Source organism: Ascidiella aspersa, chromosome 1, assembly GCF_963924565.1.
Source record: "Ascidiella aspersa chromosome 1, kaAscAspe10.2, whole genome shotgun sequence".
NCBI classification, from domain to species: domain Eukaryota; kingdom Metazoa; phylum Chordata; class Ascidiacea; order Phlebobranchia; family Ascidiidae; genus Ascidiella; species Ascidiella aspersa.
Genome location: NC_139447.1, coordinates 27,011,785 through 27,028,131, shown reverse-complemented (window position 1 = coordinate 27,028,131; position 16,347 = coordinate 27,011,785). Strand labels below are relative to the sequence as shown.

Below are 16,347 nucleotides of genomic sequence, written 5' to 3'. Positions count from 1 at the left end.
CTCGCGCGCTGCCTACTGCGTCATCGTGGCTTGGAATAATTCCTTCAATTTGTCAATTTCAAATTTCGTACGCTTTACCAAAACAAATATATGTTGCTTAAAAAACAATGGCCCCGAGTGAGGATCGAACTCACGACCTTGAGATTATGAGACTCATGCGCTGCCTACTGCCCCATCGAGGCTTAGAATAATTCTTTAATTCGCCAATTTCAAATTGCGTACGCTTTAACAAAAAACAAATACATGTTGCTTAAAAAACAATTGCCCCGAGTGAGGATCTTACTCACGACCTTGAGATTATGAGACTCAAGCGCTGCCTACTGCGCCATCGAGGCTTACAATAATTCCTTCAATTGGTCAATTTCAAAATGCGTACGCTTTAACAAAAAACAAATATATGTTGCTTAAAAATCAATTGTACCGAGAGAGGATCGAACCCACGACCTTGAGATTATGAGACTCACGCGCTGCCTACTGCGCCATCGAGGCTTACAATATTTCCTTCAATTTGTCAATTTCAAATTGCATACGCTTTAACAAAAAACAAATATATGTTGCTTAAAAAAAAATAGCCCCGAGTGAGGATCGAACTCACGACCTTGAGATTATGAGACTCACGCGCTGCCTACTGCGCCATCGAGGCTTACAATAATTCCTTCAATTTGTCAATTTCAAATTGCGTACGCTTTAACAAAAAACAAATATATGTTGCTTAAAAAACAATTGCCCCGAGTGAGGATCGAACTCACGACCTTGAGATTATGAGACTCACGCGCTGCCTACTGCGCCATCGAGGCTTAGAATAATTCCTTCAATTTGTCAATTTCAAATTGCATACGCTTTAACAAAAAACAAATATATGTTGCTTAAAAAACAATTGCCCCGAGTGAGGATCGAACTCACGACCTTGAGATTATGAGACTCACGCGCTGCCTACTGCGCCATCGAGGCTTACAATAATTCCTTCAATTTGTCAATTTCAAATTGCATACGCTTTAACAAAAAACAAATATATGTTGCTTGAACAAAAAATGCCCCGAGTGAGGATCGAACTCACGACCTTGAGATTATGAGACTCACGCGCTGCCTACTGCGCCATCGAGGCTTACAATAATTCCTTCAATTTGTCAATTTCAAATTGCGTACGCTTTAACAAAAAACAAATATATGTTGCTTAAAAAACAATTGCCCCGAGTGAGGATCGAACTCATGACCTTGAGATTATGAGAGTCACGCGCTGCCTACTGCGCCATCGAGGCTTACAATAATTCCTTCAATTTGTCAATTTCAAATTGCGTACGCTTTAACAAAAAACAAATATATGTTGCTTAAAAAACAATTGCCCCGAGTGAGGATCGAACTCACGACCTTGAGATTATGAGACTCACGCGCTGCCTACTGCGCCATCGAGGCTTAGAATAATTCCTTCAATTTGTCAATTTCAAATTGCATACGTTTCAACAAAAAACAAATACATGTTGCTTAAATAACAATTGCCCCGAGTGAGGATCGAACTCACGACCTTGAGATTATGAGACTCACGCGCTGCCTACTGCGCCATCGAGGCTTACAATAATTCCTTCAATTTGTCAATTTCAAATTGCATACGCTTTAACAAAAAACAAATATATGTTGCTTGAACAAAAAATGCCCCGAGTGAGGATCGAACTAACGAGCTTGAGATTATGAGACTCACGCGCTGCCTACTGCGCCATCGAGGCTTACAATAATTCCTTCAATTTGTTAATTTCAAATTGCATACGCTTTAACAAAAAACAAATATATGTTGCTTAAAAAAAAATAGCCCCGAGTGAGGATCGAACTCACGACCTTGAGATTATGAGACTCACGCGCTGCCTGCTGCGCCATCGAGGCTTACGATAATTTCTTCAATTTGTCAATTTCAAATTGCGTACGCTTTAACATAAAACAAATATATGTTGCTTAAAAAACAATTGCCCCGAGTGAGGATCGAACTCACGACCTTGAGATTATGAGACTCACGCGCTGCCTACTGCGCCATCGAGGCTTAGAATAATTCCTTCAATTTGTCAATTTCAAATTGCATACGCTTCAACAAAAAACAAATATATGTTGCTTAAAAAACAATTGCCCCGAGTGAGGATCGAACTCACGACCTTGAGATTATGAGACTCACGCGCTGCCTACTGCGCCATCGAGGCTTACAATAATTCCTTCAATTTGTCAATTTCAAATTGCGTACGCTTTAACAAAAAACAAATATATGTTGCTTAAAAAACAATTGCCCCGAGTGAGGATCGAACTCATGACCTTGAGATTATGAGAGTCACGCGCTGCCTACTGCGCCATCGAGGCTTACAATAATTCCTTCAATTTGTCAATTTCAAATTGCGTACGCTTTAACAAAAAACAAATATATGTTGCTTAAAAAACAATTGCCCCGAGTGAGGATCGAACTCACGACTTTGAGATTATGAGACTCACGCGCTGCCTACTGCGCCATCGAGGCTTAGAATAATTCCTTCAATTTGTCAATTTCAAATTGCATACGTTTTAACAAAAAACAAATACATGTTGCTTAAAAAACAATTGCCCCGAGTGAGGATCGAACTCACGACCTTGAGATTATGAGACTCACGCGCTGCCTACTGCGCCATCGAGGCTTACAATAATTCCTTCAATTTGTCAATTTCAAATTGCATACGCTTTAACAAAAAACAAATATATGTTGCTTGAACAAAAAATGCCCCGAGTGAGGATCGAACTCACGACCTTGAGATTATGAGACTCACGCGCTGCCTACTGCGCCATCGAGGCTTACAATAATTCCTTCAATTTGTCAATTTCAAATTGCATACGCTTTAACAAAAAACAAATATATGTTTCTTAAAAAAAAATAGCCCCGAGTGAGGATCGAACTCACGACCTTGAGATTATGAGACTCACGCGCTGCCTGCTGCGCCATCGAGGCTTACGATAATTTCTTCAATTTGTCAATTTCAAATTGCGTACGCTTTAACAAAAAACAAATATATGTTGCTTAAAAAAAAACAGCCCCGAGTGAGGATCGAACTCACGACCTTGAGATTATGAGACTCACGCGCTGCCTACTGCGCCATCGAGGCTTAGAATAATTCCTTCAATTTGTCAATTTCAAATTGCATACGCTTTAACAAAAAACAAATATATGTTGCTTGAACAAAAAATTCCCCGAGTGAGGATCGAACTCACGACCTTGAGATTATGAGACTCACGCGCTGCCTACTGCGCCATCGAGGCTTACAATAATTCCTTCAATTTGTCAATTTCAAATTGCATACGCTTTAACAAAAAACAAATATATGTTGCTTAAAAAAAATAGCCCCCCGAGTGAGGATCGAACTCACGACCTTGAGATTATGAGACTCACGCGCTGCCTACTGCGCCATCGAGGCTTACAATAATTCCTTCAATTTGTCAATTTCAAATTGCGTACGCTTTAACAAAAAACAAATATATGTTGCTTAAAAAACAATTGCCCCGAGTGAGGATCGAACTCACGACCTTGAGATTATGAGACTCACGCGCTGCCTACTGCGCCATCGAGGCTTACAATAATTCCTTCAATTTGTCAATTTCAAATTGCATACGCTTTAACAAAAAACAAATAAATGTTGCTTACAAAACACTTGCCCCGAGTGAGGATCGAACTCACGACCTTGAGATTATGAGCCTTACGCACTGCCTACTGCGCCATCGAGGCTTACAATAATTCCTTCAATTTGTCGATTTCCAATTGCGTACGCTTTAACAAAAAACAAATATATGTTGCTTAAAAAAAAATAGCCCCGAGTGAGGATCGAACTCACGACCTTGAGATTATGAGACTCACGCGCTGCCTACTGCGCCATCGAGGCTTACAATAATTCCTTCAATTTGTCAATTTCAAATTGCGTACGCTTTAACAAAAAACAAATATATGTTGCTTAAAAACCAATTGCCCCGAGTGAGGATCGAACTCACGACCTTGAGATTATGAGACTCACGCGCTGCCTACTGCGCCATCGAGGCTTACAATAATTCCTTTAATTTGTCAAATTCAAATTGCGTACGCTTTAACAAAAAACAAATATATGTTGCTTAAAAAACAATTGCCCCGAGTGAGGATCGAACTGACGACCTTGAGATTATGAGACTCACGCGCTGCCTACTGCGCGATCGAGGCTTACAATAATTCCTTCAATTTGTCAATTTCAAATTGCATACGCTTTAACAAAAAACAAATATATGTTGCTTGAACAAAAAATGCCCCGAGTGAGGATCGAACTCACGACCTTGAGATTATGAGACTCACGCGCTGCCTACTGCGCCATCGAGGCTTACAATAATTCCTTCAATTTGTCAATTTCAAATTGCATACGCTTTAACAAAAAACAAATATATGTTGCTTGAAAAAAAATTGCCCCGAGTGAGGATCGAACTCACGACCTTGAGATTATGAGCCTTACGCACTGCCTAATGCGCCATCGAGGCTTACAATAATTCCTTCAATTTGTCGATTTCCAATTGCATACGTTTTAACAAAAAACAAATATATGTTGCTTAAAAAACAATTGCCCCGAGTGAGGATCGAACTCACGACCTTGAGATTATGAGACTCACGCGCTGCCTACTGCGCCATCGAGGCTTACAATAATTCCTTCAATTTGTCAATTTCAAATTGCATACGCTTTAACAAAAAACAAATATATGTTGCTTAAAAAAAAATAGCCCCGAGTGAGGATCGAACTCACGACCTTGAGATTATGAGACTCACGCGCTGCCTACTGCGCCATCGAGGCTTACGATAATTCCTTCAATTTGTCAATTTCAAATTGCGTACGCTTTAACAAAAAACAAATATATGTTGCTTAAAAATCAATTGCCCCGAGTGAGGATCGAACTCAAGACCTTGAGATTATGAGACTGACGCGCTGCCTACTGCGCCATCGAGGCTTAGAATAATTCCTTCAATTTGTCAATTTCAAATTGCATACGCTTTAACAAAAAACAAATATATGTTGCTTAAAAAACAATTGCCCCGAGTGAGGATCGAACTCACGACCTTGAGAATATGAGACTCACGCGCTGCCTACCGCGCCATCGAGGCTTACAATAATACCTTCAATTTGTCAATTTCAAATTGCATACGCTTTAACAAAAAACAAATATATGTTGCTTAAAAAAAAATTGCCCCGAGTGAGGATCGAACTCACGACTTTGAGATTATGAGACTCACGCGCTGCCTACTGCGCCATCGAGGCTTACAATAATTCCTTCAATTTGTCAATTTCAAATTGCATACGCTTTAACAAAAAACAAATATATGTTGCTTAAAAAACAATTGCCCCGAGTGAGGATCGAACTCACGACCTTGAGATTATGAGCCTTACGCACTGCCTACTGCGCCATCGAGGCTTACAATAATTCCTTCAATTTGTCGATTTCCAATTGCGTACGCTTTAACAAAAAACAAATATATGTTGCTTAAAAAAAAAATAGCCCCGAGTGAGGATCGAACTCACGACCTTGAGATTATGAGACTCACGCGCTGCCTACTGCGCCATCGAGGCTTACAATAATTCCTTCAATTTGTCAATTTCAAATTGCGTACGCTTTAACAAAAAACAAATATATGTTGCTTAAAAAACAATTGCCCCGAATGAGGATCGAACTCACGACCTTGAGATTATGAGACTCACGCGCTGCCTACTGCGCCATCGAGGCTTACAATAATTCCTTTAATTTGTCAATTTCAAATTGCGTACGCTTTAACAAAAAACAAATATATGTTGCTTAAAAAACAATTGCCCCGAGTGAGGATCGAACTGACGACCTTGAGATTATGAGACTCACGCGCTGCCTACTGCGCCATCGAGGCTTACAATAATTCCTTCAATTTGTCAATTTCAAATTGCGTACGCTTTAACAAAAAACAAATATATGTTGCTTGAACAAAAAATGCCCCGAGTGAGGATCGAACTCACGACCTTGAGATTATGAGACTCACGCGCTGCCTACTGCGCCATCGAGGCTTACAATAATTCCTTCAATTTGTCAATTTCAAATTGCATACGCTTTAACAAAAAACAAATATATGTTGCTTGAAAAATAATTGCCCCGAGTGAGGATCGAACTCACGACCTTGAGATTATGAGACTTACGCACTGCCTAATGCGCCATCGAGGCTTACAATAATTCCTTCAATTTGTCGATTTCCAATTGCATACGTTTTAACAAAAAACAAATATATGTTGCTTAAAAAACAATTGCCCCGAGTGAGGATCGAACTCACGACCTTGAGATTATGAGACTGACGCGCTGCCTACTGCGCCATCGAGGTTTACAATAATTCCTTCAATTTGTCAATTTCAAATTGCATACGCTTTAACAAAAAAAAATATATGTTGCTTAAAAAAAAAATAGCCCCGAGTGAGGATCGAACTCACGACCTTGTGTTATGAGACTCACGCGCTGCCTACTGCGCCATCGAGGCTTACAATAATTCCTTCAATTTGTCAATTTCAAATTGCGTACGCTTTAACAAAAAACAAATATATGTTGCTTAAAAAACAATTGCCCCGAGTGAGGATCGAACTCACGACCTTGAGATTATGAGACTCACGCGCTGCCTACTGCGCCATCGAGGCTTAGAATAATTCCTTCAATTTGTCAATTTCAAATTGCAGACGCTTTAACAAAAAACAAATATATGTTGCTTAAAAAGCAATTGCCCCGAGTGAGGATCGAACTCACGACCTTGAGATTATGAGACTCACGCGCTGCCTACAGCGCCATCGAGGCTTACAATAATTCCTTCAATTTGTCAATTTCAAATTGCGTACGCTTTAACAAAAAACAAATATATGTTGCTTAAAAAACAATTGCCCCGAGTGAGGATCGAACTCACGACCTTGAGATTATGAGCCTTACGCACTGCCTACTGCGCCATCGAGGCTTACAATAATTCCTTCAATTTGTCGATTTCCAATTGCATACGTTTTAACAAAAAACAAATATATGTTGCTTAAAAAAAATTGCCCCGAGTGAGGATCGAACTCACGACCTTGAGATTATGAGACTCACGCGCTGCCTACTGCGCCATCGAGGCTTACAATAATTCCTTCAATTTGTCAATTTCAAATTGCATACGCTTTAACAAAAAACAAATATATGTTGCTTGAACAAAAAATGCCCCGAGTGAGGATCGAACTCACGACCTTGAGATTATGAGACTCACGCGCTGCCTACTGCGCCATCGAGGCTTACAACAATTCCTTCAATTTGTCAATTTCAAATTGCGTACGCTTTAACAAAAAACAAATATATGTTGCTTAAAAAAAAATAGCCCCGAGTGAGGATCGAACTCACGACCTTGAGATTATGAGACTCACGCGCTGCCTACTGCGCCATCGAGGCTTACAATAATTCCTTCAATTTGTCAATTTCAAATTGCGTACGCTTTAACAAAAAACAAATATATGTTGCTCAAAAAACAATCGCCCCGAGTGAGGATCGAACTCACGACCTTGAGATTATGAGACTCACGCGCTGCCTACTGCGCCATCGAGGCTTAGAATAATTCCTTCAATTTGTCAATTTCAAATTGCATACGCTTTAACAAAAAACAAATATATGTTGCTTAAAAAACAATTGCCCCGAGTGAGGATCGAACTCACGACCTTGAGATTATGAGACTCACGCGCTGCCTACTGCGCCATCGAGGCTTACAATAATTCCTTCAATTTGTCAATTTCAAATTGCATACGCTTTAACAAAAAACAAATATATGTTGCTTGAACAAAAAATGCCCCGAGTGAGGATCGAACTCACGACCTTGAGATTATGAGACTCACGCGCTGCCTACTGCGCCATCGAGGCTTACAAAAATTCCTTCAATTTGTCAATTTCAAATTGCATACGCTTTAACAAAAAACAAATATATGTTGCTCAAAAAAAATTGCCCCGAGTGAGAATCGAACTCACGACCTTGAGATTATGAGACTCACGCGCTGCATACTGCGCCATCGAAGCTTAAAATTTTTACTTCAATTTGTCAATTTCAAATTGCATACGCTTTTGAAAAAACAATATATGTTACTTCAAAAACAATTGCCCCGAGTGAAGACCCCGAGTGAGAAGTTGCATAAGCTTTAAAAAAAAACAAATAGATGATTATGAGACTCACGCGCAGCCTACTGCGCACTTGAAAAACAATTGCCCTAGTGAGGATCGCACTCGCGACCTTGAGATTATGAGACTCACGCGCCTCCTACTGTGCACTTGAAAAAGAATTGCCCTAGTGAGGATCGCACTCGCGACATTGAGATTATGAGACTCACGCGCTGCCTACTGCGTCATCGAGACTTACAATAATTCCTTCAATTTGTCAATTTCAAATTTCATACGTATTTTCAAAAAACAATATATGTTGCTTGAAAAACAATTGCCCCGAGTGAAGATCGAATTCACGACCTTGAGATTATGAGACTCATGGGCTGCCTACTGCGCCATCGAGGCTTACAATAATTCCTTCAACTGCATACGCTTTGATAAAAAAAAAATGTTGCTGAAAAAAACATTCCCCCGAGTGAGGATTCAACTCACGACCTTGAGATTATGAGACTCACTCGCTGCCTACTGCGCCAGCGAGGCTTACAATAATTCCTTCAATTTGTTAATTTCAAGTTGAATACGCTTTTACAAAAATAAATACATGTAGCTTAAAAACAATTGCCCCGAATGAGGATCGAACTCACGACCTTGAGATTATGAGACTCACTCGCTGCCTACTGCGCCAGCGAGGCTTACAATAATTCCTTCCATTTGTCAATTTCAAGTTGAATACGCTTTTACAAAAACAAATTCATGTAGCTTAAAAACAATTGCCCCGAGTGAGGATCGAACTCACGGCCTTGAGATTATGAGAATCACGCGCTGCCTACTGCGCCAGCGAGGCTTATAATAATTCCTTCAATTTGTCAATTTCATCTTCCATACGCATTTTCGAAAAACCAATATATGTTAATTGAAAAAAAATTGCCCCGAGGGAGGTTCGAACTCACGACCTGGAGATTATGAGACTCACACGCTGCCTACTGCGCACTTGAAAACCAATTGCCCTAGTGAGGATCGCACTCGCGACATTGAGATTATGAGACTCACGCGCCTCCTGCTGCGCCATCGAGGCTTACAATAATTCCTTCAATTTGTCAATTTCAAATTACATACGCTTTAACAAAAAACAAATGCATATAGCTTAAAATACAATTGCCCGAGGGAGGATCGAACTCACGACCTAGAGATTATGAGAATCACGCACTGCCTACTGCGCCATCGAGGCTTACAATAATTCCTTCAATTTGTCAATTTGAAATTGCATACGCTTTGATAAAAAAAAATGTTGCTTAAAAAAACATTCCCCCGAGTGAGGATTGAACTCACGACCTTGAGATTATGAGACTCACTCGCTGCCTACTGCGCCATCGAGGCTTAAAATAATTCCTTCAATTTGTCAATCTCAAATTGCGAACGCTTTAGCAAAAACAAATAGATATTGCTTAAAAAAACAATTGCCCCGAGTGAGGATAGAACTCACGACCTTGAGATTATGAGACTCACGCGCTGCCTACTGCGGCATCGAGGCTTATTATAATTCCTTCAATTTGTCAATTTCAAATTGCATACGCTTTAACAAAAAACAAAGACATGTTGCTTGAAAAACAATTTCCCCGAGTGAGGAGCGAACTAACGACCTTGAGATTATGAGACTCACTCGCTGCCTACTGCGCCATCGAGGCTTACAATAATTCCTTCAATTTGTCAATTTCAATTTGCGTACGCTTTAGCAAAAACAAATAAATGTTGCTTGAAAAGCAATTGCCCCGAGTGAGGATCGAACTCACGACCTTGAGATTATGAGACTCACGCGCTGCCTACTGCGCCATCGAGACTAACAATATTTTCTTCAATTTGTCAATTTCCAATTGCATACGCTTTAACAAAAAACAAATACATGTAGCTTGAAAAACAATTGCCCCGAGTGAGGATCGAACTCACGACCTTGAGATTATGAGACTCACGCGCTGCCTACTGCGCCATCGAGGTTTAGAATAAGTTCATCAATTTGTCAATTTCAAATTCCGTACCCTTCAACAAAAAAGAAATACATGTTGCTTAAAATGCAATTGCACCGAGTGAGGATCGAACTCACAACCTTGAGATTATGAGACTCACGCTCTGCCTACTGCGCCATCGAGGCTTAGAATAATTCCTTCAATTTGTCAATTTCAAAATGCGTACGCTTTAACAAGAAACATATACATGTTGCTTAAAAAACAATTTCCCCGAGTGAGGATCGAACTTACGACCTTGAGATTATGAGCCTCACGCACTGCCTACTGCGCCATCGAGGCTTACAATAATTCCTTCAATTTGTCGATTTCCAATTGCATAAGTTTTAACAAAAAACATATACATGTTGCTTAAAAATCAATTGTACCGGGTGAGGATCGAACCCACGACCTTGAGATTATGAGACTCACGCGCTTCCTACTGCACCGTCGAGGCTTAAAATCTTTCCTTCAATTTGCCAATTTCAAATTGCGTACGCTTTAACAAAAAACAAATATATGTTGCTTAAAAAAAAATTGCACCGAATGAGGATCGAACCCACGACCTTGAGATTATGAGACTCACGCGCTGCCTACTGCGCCATCGAGGCTTACAATAATTCCTTCAATTTGTCAATTTCAAATTGCGTACGCTTTAACAAAAAACAAATATATATTGCTTAAAAAACAATTGCCCCGAGTGAGGATCGAACTCACGACCTTGAGATTATGAGACTCACGCGCTGCCTACTGCGCCATCGAGGCTTAGAATAATTCCTTCAATTTGTCAATTTCAAATTGCATACGCTTTAACAAAAAACAAATATATGTTGCTTAAAAAACAATTGCCCCGAGTGAGGATCGAACTCACGACCTTGAGATTATGAGACTCACGCGCTGCCTACTGCGCCATCGAGGCTTACAATAATTCCTTCAATTTGTCAATTTCAAATTGCATACGCTTTAACAAAAAACAAATATATGTTGCTTGAACAAAAAATGCCCCGAGTGAGGATCGAACTCACGGCCTTGAGATTATGAGACTCACGCGCTGCCTACTGCGCCATCGAGGCTTACAATAATTCCTTCAATTTGTCAATTTCAAATTGCATACGCTTTAACAAAAAACAAATATATGTTGCTTAAAAAAAAATAGTCCCGAGTGAGGATCGAACTCACGACCTTGAGATTATGAGACTCACGCGCTGCCTACTGCGCCATCGAGGCTTACAATAATTCCTTCAATTTGTCAATTTCAAATTGCGTACGCTTTAACAAAAAACAAATATATGTTGCTTAAAAAACAATTGCCCCGAGTGAGGATCGAACTCACGACCTTGAGATTATGAGACTCACGCGCTGCCTACTGCGCCATCGAGGCTTACAATAATTCCTTCAATTTGTCAATTTCAAATTGCATACGTTTTAACAAAAAACAAATACATGTTGCTTAAAAAACAATTGCCCCGAGTGAGTATCGAACTCACGACCTTGAGATTATGAGACTCACGCGCTGCCTACTGCGCCATCGAGGCTTACAATAATTCCTTCAATTTGTCAATTTCAAATTGCATACGCTTTAACAAAAAACAAATATATGTTGCTTGAACAAAAAATGCCCCGAGTGAGGATCGAACTCACGACCTTGAGATTATGAGATTCACGCGCTGCCTACTGCGCCATCGAGGCTTACGATAATTCCTTCAATTTGTCAATTTCAAATTGCATACGCTTTAACAAAAAACAAATATATGTTGCTTAAAAAACAATTGCCCCGAGTGAGGATCGAACTCACGACCTTGAGATTATGAGACTCACGCGCTGCCTACTGCGCCATCGAGGCTTACAATAATTCCTTCAATTTGTCAATTTCAAATTGCGTACGCTTTAACAAAAAACAAATATATGTTGCTTAAAAAACAATTGCCCCGAGTGAGGATCGAACTCACGACCTTGAGATTATGAGACTCACGCGCTGCCTACTGCGCCATCGAGGCTTAGAATAATTCCTTCAATTTGTCAATTTCAAATTGCATACGCTTTAACAAAAAACAAATATATGTTGCTTAAAAAACAATTGCCCCGAGTGAGGATCGAACTCACGACCTTGAGATTATGAGACTCACGCGCTGCCTACTGCGCCATCGAGGCTTACAATAATTCCTTCAATTTGTCAATTTCAAATTGCATACGCTTTAACAAAAAACAAATATATGTTGCTTGAACAAAAAATGCCCCGAGTGAGGATCGAACTCACGGCCTTGAGATTATGAGACTCACGCGCTGCCTACTGCGCCATCGAGGCTTACAATAATTCCTTCAATTTGTCAATTTCAAATTGCATACGCTTTAACAAAAAACAAATATATGTTGCTTAAAAAAAAATAGCCCCGAGTGAGGATCGAACTCACGAACTTGAGATTATGAGACTCACGCGCTGCCTACTGCGCCATCGAGGCTTACAATAATTCCTTCAATTTGTCAATTTCAAATTGCGTACGCTTTAACAAAAAACAAATATATGTTGCTTAAAAAACAATTGCCCCCAGTGAGGATCGAACTCACGACCTTGAGATTATGAGAGTCACGCGCTGCCTACTGCGCCATCGAGGCTTACAATAATTCCTTCAATTTGTCAATTTCAAATTGCGTACGCTTTAACAAAAAACAAATATATGTTGCTTAAAAAACAAATGCCCCGAGTAAGGATCGAACTCACGACCTTGAGTTTATGAGACTCACGCGCTGCCTACTGCGCCATCGAGGCTTACAATAATTCCTTCAATTTGTCAATTTCAAATTGCATACGTTTTAACAAAAAACAAATACATGTTGCTTAAAAAACAATTGCCCCGAGTGAGGATCGAACTCACGACCTTGAGATTATGAGACTTACGCGCTGCCTACTGCGCCATCGAGGCTTTCAATAATTCCTTCAATTTGTCAATTTTAAATTGCATACGCTTTAACAAAAAACAAATATATGTTGCTTGAACAAAAAATGCCCCGAGTGAGGATCGAACTCACGACCTTGAGATTATGAGATTCACGCGCTGCCTACTGCGCCATCGAGGCTTACGATAATTCCTTCAATTTGTCAATTTCAAATTGCGTACGCTTTAACAAAAAACAAATATATGTTGCTTAAAAAACAATTGCCCCGAGTGAGGATCGAACTCACGACCTTGAGATTATGAGACTCACGCGCTGCCTACTGCGCCATCGAGGCTTAGAATAATTCCTTCAATTTGTCAATTTCAAATTGCATACGCTTTAACAAAAAACAAATATATGTTGCTTAAAAAACAATTGCCCCGAGTGAGGATCGAACTCACGACCTTGAGATTATGAGACTCACGCGCTGCCTACTGCGCCATCGAGGCTTACAATAATTCCTTCAATTTGTCAATTTCAAATTGCATACGCTTTAACAAAAAACAAATATATGTTGCTTAAAAAAAAATTGCCCCGAGTGAGGATCGAACTCACGACCTTGAGATTATGAGACTCACGCGCTGCCTACTGCGCCATCGAGGCTTACAATAATTCCTTCAATTTGTCAATTTCAAATTGCGTACGCTTTAACAAAAAACAAATATATGTTGCTTAAAAAACAATTGCCCCCAGTGAGGATCGAACTCACGACCTTGAGATTATGAGAGTCACGCGCTGCCTACTGCGCCATCGAGGCTTACAATAATTCCTTCAATTTGTCAATTTCAAATTGCGTACGCTTTAACAAAAAACAAATATATGTTGCTTAAAAAACAAATGCCCCGAGTAAGGATCGAACTCACGACCTTGAGTTTATGAGACTCACGCGCTGCCTACTGCGCCATCGAGGCTTACAATAATTCCTTCAATTTGTCAATTTCAAATTGCATACGTTTTAACAAAAAACAAATACATGTTGCTTAAAAAACAATTGCCCCGAGTGAGGATCGAACTCACGACCTTGAGATTATGAGACTTACGCGCTGCCTACTGCGCCATCGAGGCTTTCAATAATTCCTTCAATTTGTCAATTTTAAATTGCATACGCTTTAACAAAAAACAAATATATGTTGCTTGAACAAAAAATGCCCCGAGTGAGGATCGAACTCACGACCTTGAGATTATGAGATTCACGCGCTGCCTACTGCGCCATCGAGGCTTACGATAATTCCTTCAATTTGTCAATTTCAAATTGCGTACGCTTTAACAAAAAACAAATATATGTTGCTTAAAAAACAATTGCCCCGAGTGAGGATCGAACTCACGACCTTGAGATTATGAGACTCACGCGCTGCCTACTGCGCCATCGAGGCTTAGAATAATTCCTTCAATTTGTCAATTTCAAATTGCATACGCTTTAACAAAAAACAAATATATGTTGCTTAAAAAACAATTGCCCCGAGTGAGGATCGAACTCACGACCTTGAGATTATGAGACTCACGCGCTGCCTACTGCGCCATCGAGGCTTACAATAATTCCTTCAATTTGTCAATTTCAAATTGCATACGCTTTAACAAAAAACAAATATATGTTGCTTAAAAAAAAATTGCCCCGAGTGAGGATCGAACTCACGACCTTGAGATTATGAGACTCACGCGCTGCCTACTGCGCCATCGAGGCTTACAATAATTCCTTCAATTTGTCAATTTCAAATTGCATACGCTTTAACAAAAAACAAATATATGTTGCTTGAACAAAAAATTCCCCGAGTGAGGATCGAACTCACGACCTTGAGATTATGAGACTCACGCGCTGCCTACTGCGCCATCGAGGCTTACAATAATTCCTTCAATTTGTCAATTTCAAATTGCATACGCTTTAGCAAAAAACAAATATATGTTGCTTAAAAAAAAATAGCCCCGAGTGAGGATCGAACTCACGACCTTGAGATTATGAGACTCACGCGCTGCCTACTGCGCCATCGAGGCTTACAATAATTCCTTCAATTTGTCAATTTCAAATTGCGTACGCTTTAACAAAAAACAAATATATGTTGCTTAAAAAACAATTGCCCCGAGTGAGGATCAAACTCACGACCTTGAGATTATGAGACTCACGCGCTGCCTACTGCGCCATCGAGGCTTAGAATAATTCCTACAATTTGTCAATTTCAAATTGCATACGCTTTAACAAAAAACAAATATAGGTTGCTTAAAAAACAATTGCCCCGAGTGAGGATCGAACTCACGACCTTGAGATTATGAGCCTTACGCACTGCCTACTGCGCCATCGAGGCTTACAATAATTCCTTCAATTTGTCGATTTCCAATTGCGTACGCTTTAACAAAAAACAAATATATGTTGCTTAAAAAAAAAATAGCCCCGAGTGAGGATCGAACACACGACCTTGAGATTATGAGACTCACGCGCTGCCTACTGCGCCATCGAGGCTTACAATAATTCCTTCAATTTGTCAATTTCAAATTGCGTACGCTTTAACAAAAAACAAATATATGTTGCTTAAAAAACAATTGCCCCGAGTGAGGATCGAACTCACGACCTTGAGATTATGAGACTAACGCGCTGCCTACTGCGCCATCGAGGCTTACAATAATTCCTTTAATTTGTCAATTTCAAATTGCGTACGCTTTAACAAAAAACAAATATATGTTGCTTGAACAAAAAATGCCCCGAGTGAGGATCGAACTCACGACCTTGAGATTATGAGACTCACGCGCTGCCTACTGCGCCATCGAGGCTTACAATAATTCCTTCAATTTGTCAATTTCAAATTGCATACGCTTTAACAAAAAACAAATATATGTTGCTTGAAAAAAAATTGCCCCGAGTGAGGATCGAACTCACGACCTTGAGATTATGAGCCTTACGCACTGCCTAATGCGCCATCGATGCTTACAATAATTCCTTCAATTTGTCGATTTCCAATTGCATACGTTTTAACAAAAAACAAATATATGTTGCTTAAAAAACAATTGCCCCGAGTGAGGAACGAACTCACGACCTTGAGATTATGAGACTCACGCGCTGCCTACTGCGCCATCGAGGCTTACAATAATTCCTTCAATTTGTCAATTTCAAATTGCATACGCTTTAACAAAAAACAAATATATGTTGCTTAAAAAAAAATAGCCCCGAGTGAGGATCGAACTCACGACCTTGAGATTATGAGACTCACGCGCTGCCTACTGCGCCATCGAGGCTTACAATATTTCCTTCAATTTGTCAATTTCAAATTGCATACGCTTTAACAAAAAACAAATATATGTTGCTTAAAAAAAA

The 16,347-nt window shown here is 39.9% G+C and overlaps 1 protein-coding gene and 86 non-coding genes across 87 annotated transcripts in view; 1 reads left to right on the top strand and 86 right to left on the bottom strand.

Annotated features, from left to right (window-relative positions):
* The window catches only part of LOC146168935 (uncharacterized), a 93,879-nt gene that overhangs the window by 18,591 nt on the left and 58,941 nt on the right, over positions 1 to 16,347 (top strand). The window lies entirely within an intron of this gene.
* On the bottom strand, positions 110 to 182 carry Trnam-cau (transfer RNA methionine (anticodon CAU)). The gene has a single exon. It is a non-coding gene; the product is annotated as a tRNA-Met (tRNA).
* On the bottom strand, positions 263 to 335 carry Trnam-cau (transfer RNA methionine (anticodon CAU)). The gene has a single exon. It is a non-coding gene; the product is annotated as a tRNA-Met (tRNA).
* Positions 571 to 643, bottom strand: Trnam-cau (transfer RNA methionine (anticodon CAU)). Its single transcript has one exon. It is a non-coding gene; the product is annotated as a tRNA-Met (tRNA).
* Trnam-cau (transfer RNA methionine (anticodon CAU)) lies at positions 725 to 797 on the bottom strand. Its single transcript has one exon. It is a non-coding gene; the product is annotated as a tRNA-Met (tRNA).
* On the bottom strand, positions 879 to 951 carry Trnam-cau (transfer RNA methionine (anticodon CAU)). The gene has a single exon. It is a non-coding gene; the product is annotated as a tRNA-Met (tRNA).
* Positions 1,033 to 1,105, bottom strand: Trnam-cau (transfer RNA methionine (anticodon CAU)). The gene has a single exon. It is a non-coding gene; the product is annotated as a tRNA-Met (tRNA).
* Positions 1,187 to 1,259, bottom strand: Trnam-cau (transfer RNA methionine (anticodon CAU)). The gene has a single exon. It is a non-coding gene; the product is annotated as a tRNA-Met (tRNA).
* On the bottom strand, positions 1,341 to 1,413 carry Trnam-cau (transfer RNA methionine (anticodon CAU)). The gene has a single exon. It is a non-coding gene; the product is annotated as a tRNA-Met (tRNA).
* On the bottom strand, positions 1,495 to 1,567 carry Trnam-cau (transfer RNA methionine (anticodon CAU)). The gene has a single exon. It is a non-coding gene; the product is annotated as a tRNA-Met (tRNA).
* On the bottom strand, positions 1,649 to 1,721 carry Trnam-cau (transfer RNA methionine (anticodon CAU)). Its single transcript has one exon. It is a non-coding gene; the product is annotated as a tRNA-Met (tRNA).
* Positions 1,803 to 1,875, bottom strand: Trnam-cau (transfer RNA methionine (anticodon CAU)). Its single transcript has one exon. It is a non-coding gene; the product is annotated as a tRNA-Met (tRNA).
* On the bottom strand, positions 1,957 to 2,029 carry Trnam-cau (transfer RNA methionine (anticodon CAU)). Its single transcript has one exon. It is a non-coding gene; the product is annotated as a tRNA-Met (tRNA).
* Positions 2,111 to 2,183, bottom strand: Trnam-cau (transfer RNA methionine (anticodon CAU)). The gene has a single exon. It is a non-coding gene; the product is annotated as a tRNA-Met (tRNA).
* Positions 2,265 to 2,337, bottom strand: Trnam-cau (transfer RNA methionine (anticodon CAU)). Its single transcript has one exon. It is a non-coding gene; the product is annotated as a tRNA-Met (tRNA).
* On the bottom strand, positions 2,419 to 2,491 carry Trnam-cau (transfer RNA methionine (anticodon CAU)). The gene has a single exon. It is a non-coding gene; the product is annotated as a tRNA-Met (tRNA).
* Positions 2,573 to 2,645, bottom strand: Trnam-cau (transfer RNA methionine (anticodon CAU)). The gene has a single exon. It is a non-coding gene; the product is annotated as a tRNA-Met (tRNA).
* Trnam-cau (transfer RNA methionine (anticodon CAU)) lies at positions 2,727 to 2,799 on the bottom strand. Its single transcript has one exon. It is a non-coding gene; the product is annotated as a tRNA-Met (tRNA).
* Positions 2,881 to 2,953, bottom strand: Trnam-cau (transfer RNA methionine (anticodon CAU)). Its single transcript has one exon. It is a non-coding gene; the product is annotated as a tRNA-Met (tRNA).
* On the bottom strand, positions 3,035 to 3,107 carry Trnam-cau (transfer RNA methionine (anticodon CAU)). The gene has a single exon. It is a non-coding gene; the product is annotated as a tRNA-Met (tRNA).
* Trnam-cau (transfer RNA methionine (anticodon CAU)) lies at positions 3,189 to 3,261 on the bottom strand. Its single transcript has one exon. It is a non-coding gene; the product is annotated as a tRNA-Met (tRNA).
* On the bottom strand, positions 3,342 to 3,416 carry Trnam-cau (transfer RNA methionine (anticodon CAU)). The gene has a single exon. It is a non-coding gene; the product is annotated as a tRNA-Met (tRNA).
* On the bottom strand, positions 3,498 to 3,570 carry Trnam-cau (transfer RNA methionine (anticodon CAU)). The gene has a single exon. It is a non-coding gene; the product is annotated as a tRNA-Met (tRNA).
* Trnam-cau (transfer RNA methionine (anticodon CAU)) lies at positions 3,652 to 3,724 on the bottom strand. The gene has a single exon. It is a non-coding gene; the product is annotated as a tRNA-Met (tRNA).
* Trnam-cau (transfer RNA methionine (anticodon CAU)) lies at positions 3,806 to 3,878 on the bottom strand. The gene has a single exon. It is a non-coding gene; the product is annotated as a tRNA-Met (tRNA).
* Trnam-cau (transfer RNA methionine (anticodon CAU)) lies at positions 3,960 to 4,032 on the bottom strand. The gene has a single exon. It is a non-coding gene; the product is annotated as a tRNA-Met (tRNA).
* Trnam-cau (transfer RNA methionine (anticodon CAU)) lies at positions 4,114 to 4,186 on the bottom strand. The gene has a single exon. It is a non-coding gene; the product is annotated as a tRNA-Met (tRNA).
* Trnam-cau (transfer RNA methionine (anticodon CAU)) lies at positions 4,268 to 4,340 on the bottom strand. Its single transcript has one exon. It is a non-coding gene; the product is annotated as a tRNA-Met (tRNA).
* Trnam-cau (transfer RNA methionine (anticodon CAU)) lies at positions 4,576 to 4,648 on the bottom strand. Its single transcript has one exon. It is a non-coding gene; the product is annotated as a tRNA-Met (tRNA).
* Positions 4,730 to 4,802, bottom strand: Trnam-cau (transfer RNA methionine (anticodon CAU)). The gene has a single exon. It is a non-coding gene; the product is annotated as a tRNA-Met (tRNA).
* On the bottom strand, positions 5,038 to 5,110 carry Trnam-cau (transfer RNA methionine (anticodon CAU)). Its single transcript has one exon. It is a non-coding gene; the product is annotated as a tRNA-Met (tRNA).
* Positions 5,192 to 5,264, bottom strand: Trnam-cau (transfer RNA methionine (anticodon CAU)). The gene has a single exon. It is a non-coding gene; the product is annotated as a tRNA-Met (tRNA).
* On the bottom strand, positions 5,346 to 5,418 carry Trnam-cau (transfer RNA methionine (anticodon CAU)). The gene has a single exon. It is a non-coding gene; the product is annotated as a tRNA-Met (tRNA).
* Positions 5,501 to 5,573, bottom strand: Trnam-cau (transfer RNA methionine (anticodon CAU)). Its single transcript has one exon. It is a non-coding gene; the product is annotated as a tRNA-Met (tRNA).
* On the bottom strand, positions 5,655 to 5,727 carry Trnam-cau (transfer RNA methionine (anticodon CAU)). Its single transcript has one exon. It is a non-coding gene; the product is annotated as a tRNA-Met (tRNA).
* Trnam-cau (transfer RNA methionine (anticodon CAU)) lies at positions 5,809 to 5,881 on the bottom strand. Its single transcript has one exon. It is a non-coding gene; the product is annotated as a tRNA-Met (tRNA).
* On the bottom strand, positions 5,963 to 6,035 carry Trnam-cau (transfer RNA methionine (anticodon CAU)). The gene has a single exon. It is a non-coding gene; the product is annotated as a tRNA-Met (tRNA).
* Positions 6,271 to 6,343, bottom strand: Trnam-cau (transfer RNA methionine (anticodon CAU)). The gene has a single exon. It is a non-coding gene; the product is annotated as a tRNA-Met (tRNA).
* On the bottom strand, positions 6,578 to 6,650 carry Trnam-cau (transfer RNA methionine (anticodon CAU)). Its single transcript has one exon. It is a non-coding gene; the product is annotated as a tRNA-Met (tRNA).
* Trnam-cau (transfer RNA methionine (anticodon CAU)) lies at positions 6,732 to 6,804 on the bottom strand. Its single transcript has one exon. It is a non-coding gene; the product is annotated as a tRNA-Met (tRNA).
* Trnam-cau (transfer RNA methionine (anticodon CAU)) lies at positions 6,886 to 6,958 on the bottom strand. The gene has a single exon. It is a non-coding gene; the product is annotated as a tRNA-Met (tRNA).
* Trnam-cau (transfer RNA methionine (anticodon CAU)) lies at positions 7,039 to 7,111 on the bottom strand. The gene has a single exon. It is a non-coding gene; the product is annotated as a tRNA-Met (tRNA).
* Positions 7,193 to 7,265, bottom strand: Trnam-cau (transfer RNA methionine (anticodon CAU)). Its single transcript has one exon. It is a non-coding gene; the product is annotated as a tRNA-Met (tRNA).
* Trnam-cau (transfer RNA methionine (anticodon CAU)) lies at positions 7,347 to 7,419 on the bottom strand. The gene has a single exon. It is a non-coding gene; the product is annotated as a tRNA-Met (tRNA).
* Positions 7,501 to 7,573, bottom strand: Trnam-cau (transfer RNA methionine (anticodon CAU)). The gene has a single exon. It is a non-coding gene; the product is annotated as a tRNA-Met (tRNA).
* On the bottom strand, positions 7,655 to 7,727 carry Trnam-cau (transfer RNA methionine (anticodon CAU)). The gene has a single exon. It is a non-coding gene; the product is annotated as a tRNA-Met (tRNA).
* Positions 7,809 to 7,881, bottom strand: Trnam-cau (transfer RNA methionine (anticodon CAU)). Its single transcript has one exon. It is a non-coding gene; the product is annotated as a tRNA-Met (tRNA).
* On the bottom strand, positions 7,962 to 8,034 carry Trnam-cau (transfer RNA methionine (anticodon CAU)). Its single transcript has one exon. It is a non-coding gene; the product is annotated as a tRNA-Met (tRNA).
* Trnam-cau (transfer RNA methionine (anticodon CAU)) lies at positions 9,574 to 9,646 on the bottom strand. Its single transcript has one exon. It is a non-coding gene; the product is annotated as a tRNA-Met (tRNA).
* Positions 9,881 to 9,953, bottom strand: Trnam-cau (transfer RNA methionine (anticodon CAU)). Its single transcript has one exon. It is a non-coding gene; the product is annotated as a tRNA-Met (tRNA).
* Trnam-cau (transfer RNA methionine (anticodon CAU)) lies at positions 10,035 to 10,107 on the bottom strand. Its single transcript has one exon. It is a non-coding gene; the product is annotated as a tRNA-Met (tRNA).
* Trnam-cau (transfer RNA methionine (anticodon CAU)) lies at positions 10,651 to 10,723 on the bottom strand. The gene has a single exon. It is a non-coding gene; the product is annotated as a tRNA-Met (tRNA).
* Trnam-cau (transfer RNA methionine (anticodon CAU)) lies at positions 10,805 to 10,877 on the bottom strand. The gene has a single exon. It is a non-coding gene; the product is annotated as a tRNA-Met (tRNA).
* Trnam-cau (transfer RNA methionine (anticodon CAU)) lies at positions 10,959 to 11,031 on the bottom strand. Its single transcript has one exon. It is a non-coding gene; the product is annotated as a tRNA-Met (tRNA).
* Trnam-cau (transfer RNA methionine (anticodon CAU)) lies at positions 11,113 to 11,185 on the bottom strand. Its single transcript has one exon. It is a non-coding gene; the product is annotated as a tRNA-Met (tRNA).
* Trnam-cau (transfer RNA methionine (anticodon CAU)) lies at positions 11,267 to 11,339 on the bottom strand. Its single transcript has one exon. It is a non-coding gene; the product is annotated as a tRNA-Met (tRNA).
* Positions 11,421 to 11,493, bottom strand: Trnam-cau (transfer RNA methionine (anticodon CAU)). Its single transcript has one exon. It is a non-coding gene; the product is annotated as a tRNA-Met (tRNA).
* On the bottom strand, positions 11,575 to 11,647 carry Trnam-cau (transfer RNA methionine (anticodon CAU)). The gene has a single exon. It is a non-coding gene; the product is annotated as a tRNA-Met (tRNA).
* On the bottom strand, positions 11,729 to 11,801 carry Trnam-cau (transfer RNA methionine (anticodon CAU)). The gene has a single exon. It is a non-coding gene; the product is annotated as a tRNA-Met (tRNA).
* Trnam-cau (transfer RNA methionine (anticodon CAU)) lies at positions 11,883 to 11,955 on the bottom strand. The gene has a single exon. It is a non-coding gene; the product is annotated as a tRNA-Met (tRNA).
* On the bottom strand, positions 12,037 to 12,109 carry Trnam-cau (transfer RNA methionine (anticodon CAU)). Its single transcript has one exon. It is a non-coding gene; the product is annotated as a tRNA-Met (tRNA).
* On the bottom strand, positions 12,191 to 12,263 carry Trnam-cau (transfer RNA methionine (anticodon CAU)). The gene has a single exon. It is a non-coding gene; the product is annotated as a tRNA-Met (tRNA).
* Positions 12,345 to 12,417, bottom strand: Trnam-cau (transfer RNA methionine (anticodon CAU)). Its single transcript has one exon. It is a non-coding gene; the product is annotated as a tRNA-Met (tRNA).
* Positions 12,499 to 12,571, bottom strand: Trnam-cau (transfer RNA methionine (anticodon CAU)). The gene has a single exon. It is a non-coding gene; the product is annotated as a tRNA-Met (tRNA).
* On the bottom strand, positions 12,653 to 12,725 carry Trnam-cau (transfer RNA methionine (anticodon CAU)). Its single transcript has one exon. It is a non-coding gene; the product is annotated as a tRNA-Met (tRNA).
* Positions 12,807 to 12,879, bottom strand: Trnam-cau (transfer RNA methionine (anticodon CAU)). The gene has a single exon. It is a non-coding gene; the product is annotated as a tRNA-Met (tRNA).
* On the bottom strand, positions 12,961 to 13,033 carry Trnam-cau (transfer RNA methionine (anticodon CAU)). Its single transcript has one exon. It is a non-coding gene; the product is annotated as a tRNA-Met (tRNA).
* Positions 13,115 to 13,187, bottom strand: Trnam-cau (transfer RNA methionine (anticodon CAU)). Its single transcript has one exon. It is a non-coding gene; the product is annotated as a tRNA-Met (tRNA).
* Trnam-cau (transfer RNA methionine (anticodon CAU)) lies at positions 13,269 to 13,341 on the bottom strand. Its single transcript has one exon. It is a non-coding gene; the product is annotated as a tRNA-Met (tRNA).
* Positions 13,423 to 13,495, bottom strand: Trnam-cau (transfer RNA methionine (anticodon CAU)). The gene has a single exon. It is a non-coding gene; the product is annotated as a tRNA-Met (tRNA).
* Positions 13,577 to 13,649, bottom strand: Trnam-cau (transfer RNA methionine (anticodon CAU)). The gene has a single exon. It is a non-coding gene; the product is annotated as a tRNA-Met (tRNA).
* Positions 13,731 to 13,803, bottom strand: Trnam-cau (transfer RNA methionine (anticodon CAU)). The gene has a single exon. It is a non-coding gene; the product is annotated as a tRNA-Met (tRNA).
* Positions 13,885 to 13,957, bottom strand: Trnam-cau (transfer RNA methionine (anticodon CAU)). Its single transcript has one exon. It is a non-coding gene; the product is annotated as a tRNA-Met (tRNA).
* On the bottom strand, positions 14,039 to 14,111 carry Trnam-cau (transfer RNA methionine (anticodon CAU)). The gene has a single exon. It is a non-coding gene; the product is annotated as a tRNA-Met (tRNA).
* Trnam-cau (transfer RNA methionine (anticodon CAU)) lies at positions 14,193 to 14,265 on the bottom strand. Its single transcript has one exon. It is a non-coding gene; the product is annotated as a tRNA-Met (tRNA).
* Positions 14,347 to 14,419, bottom strand: Trnam-cau (transfer RNA methionine (anticodon CAU)). The gene has a single exon. It is a non-coding gene; the product is annotated as a tRNA-Met (tRNA).
* On the bottom strand, positions 14,501 to 14,573 carry Trnam-cau (transfer RNA methionine (anticodon CAU)). Its single transcript has one exon. It is a non-coding gene; the product is annotated as a tRNA-Met (tRNA).
* Trnam-cau (transfer RNA methionine (anticodon CAU)) lies at positions 14,655 to 14,727 on the bottom strand. The gene has a single exon. It is a non-coding gene; the product is annotated as a tRNA-Met (tRNA).
* Positions 14,809 to 14,881, bottom strand: Trnam-cau (transfer RNA methionine (anticodon CAU)). Its single transcript has one exon. It is a non-coding gene; the product is annotated as a tRNA-Met (tRNA).
* Positions 14,963 to 15,035, bottom strand: Trnam-cau (transfer RNA methionine (anticodon CAU)). The gene has a single exon. It is a non-coding gene; the product is annotated as a tRNA-Met (tRNA).
* On the bottom strand, positions 15,117 to 15,189 carry Trnam-cau (transfer RNA methionine (anticodon CAU)). Its single transcript has one exon. It is a non-coding gene; the product is annotated as a tRNA-Met (tRNA).
* Positions 15,271 to 15,343, bottom strand: Trnam-cau (transfer RNA methionine (anticodon CAU)). Its single transcript has one exon. It is a non-coding gene; the product is annotated as a tRNA-Met (tRNA).
* Trnam-cau (transfer RNA methionine (anticodon CAU)) lies at positions 15,426 to 15,498 on the bottom strand. The gene has a single exon. It is a non-coding gene; the product is annotated as a tRNA-Met (tRNA).
* Positions 15,580 to 15,652, bottom strand: Trnam-cau (transfer RNA methionine (anticodon CAU)). Its single transcript has one exon. It is a non-coding gene; the product is annotated as a tRNA-Met (tRNA).
* Positions 15,734 to 15,806, bottom strand: Trnam-cau (transfer RNA methionine (anticodon CAU)). The gene has a single exon. It is a non-coding gene; the product is annotated as a tRNA-Met (tRNA).
* Positions 16,042 to 16,114, bottom strand: Trnam-cau (transfer RNA methionine (anticodon CAU)). Its single transcript has one exon. It is a non-coding gene; the product is annotated as a tRNA-Met (tRNA).
* On the bottom strand, positions 16,196 to 16,268 carry Trnam-cau (transfer RNA methionine (anticodon CAU)). Its single transcript has one exon. It is a non-coding gene; the product is annotated as a tRNA-Met (tRNA).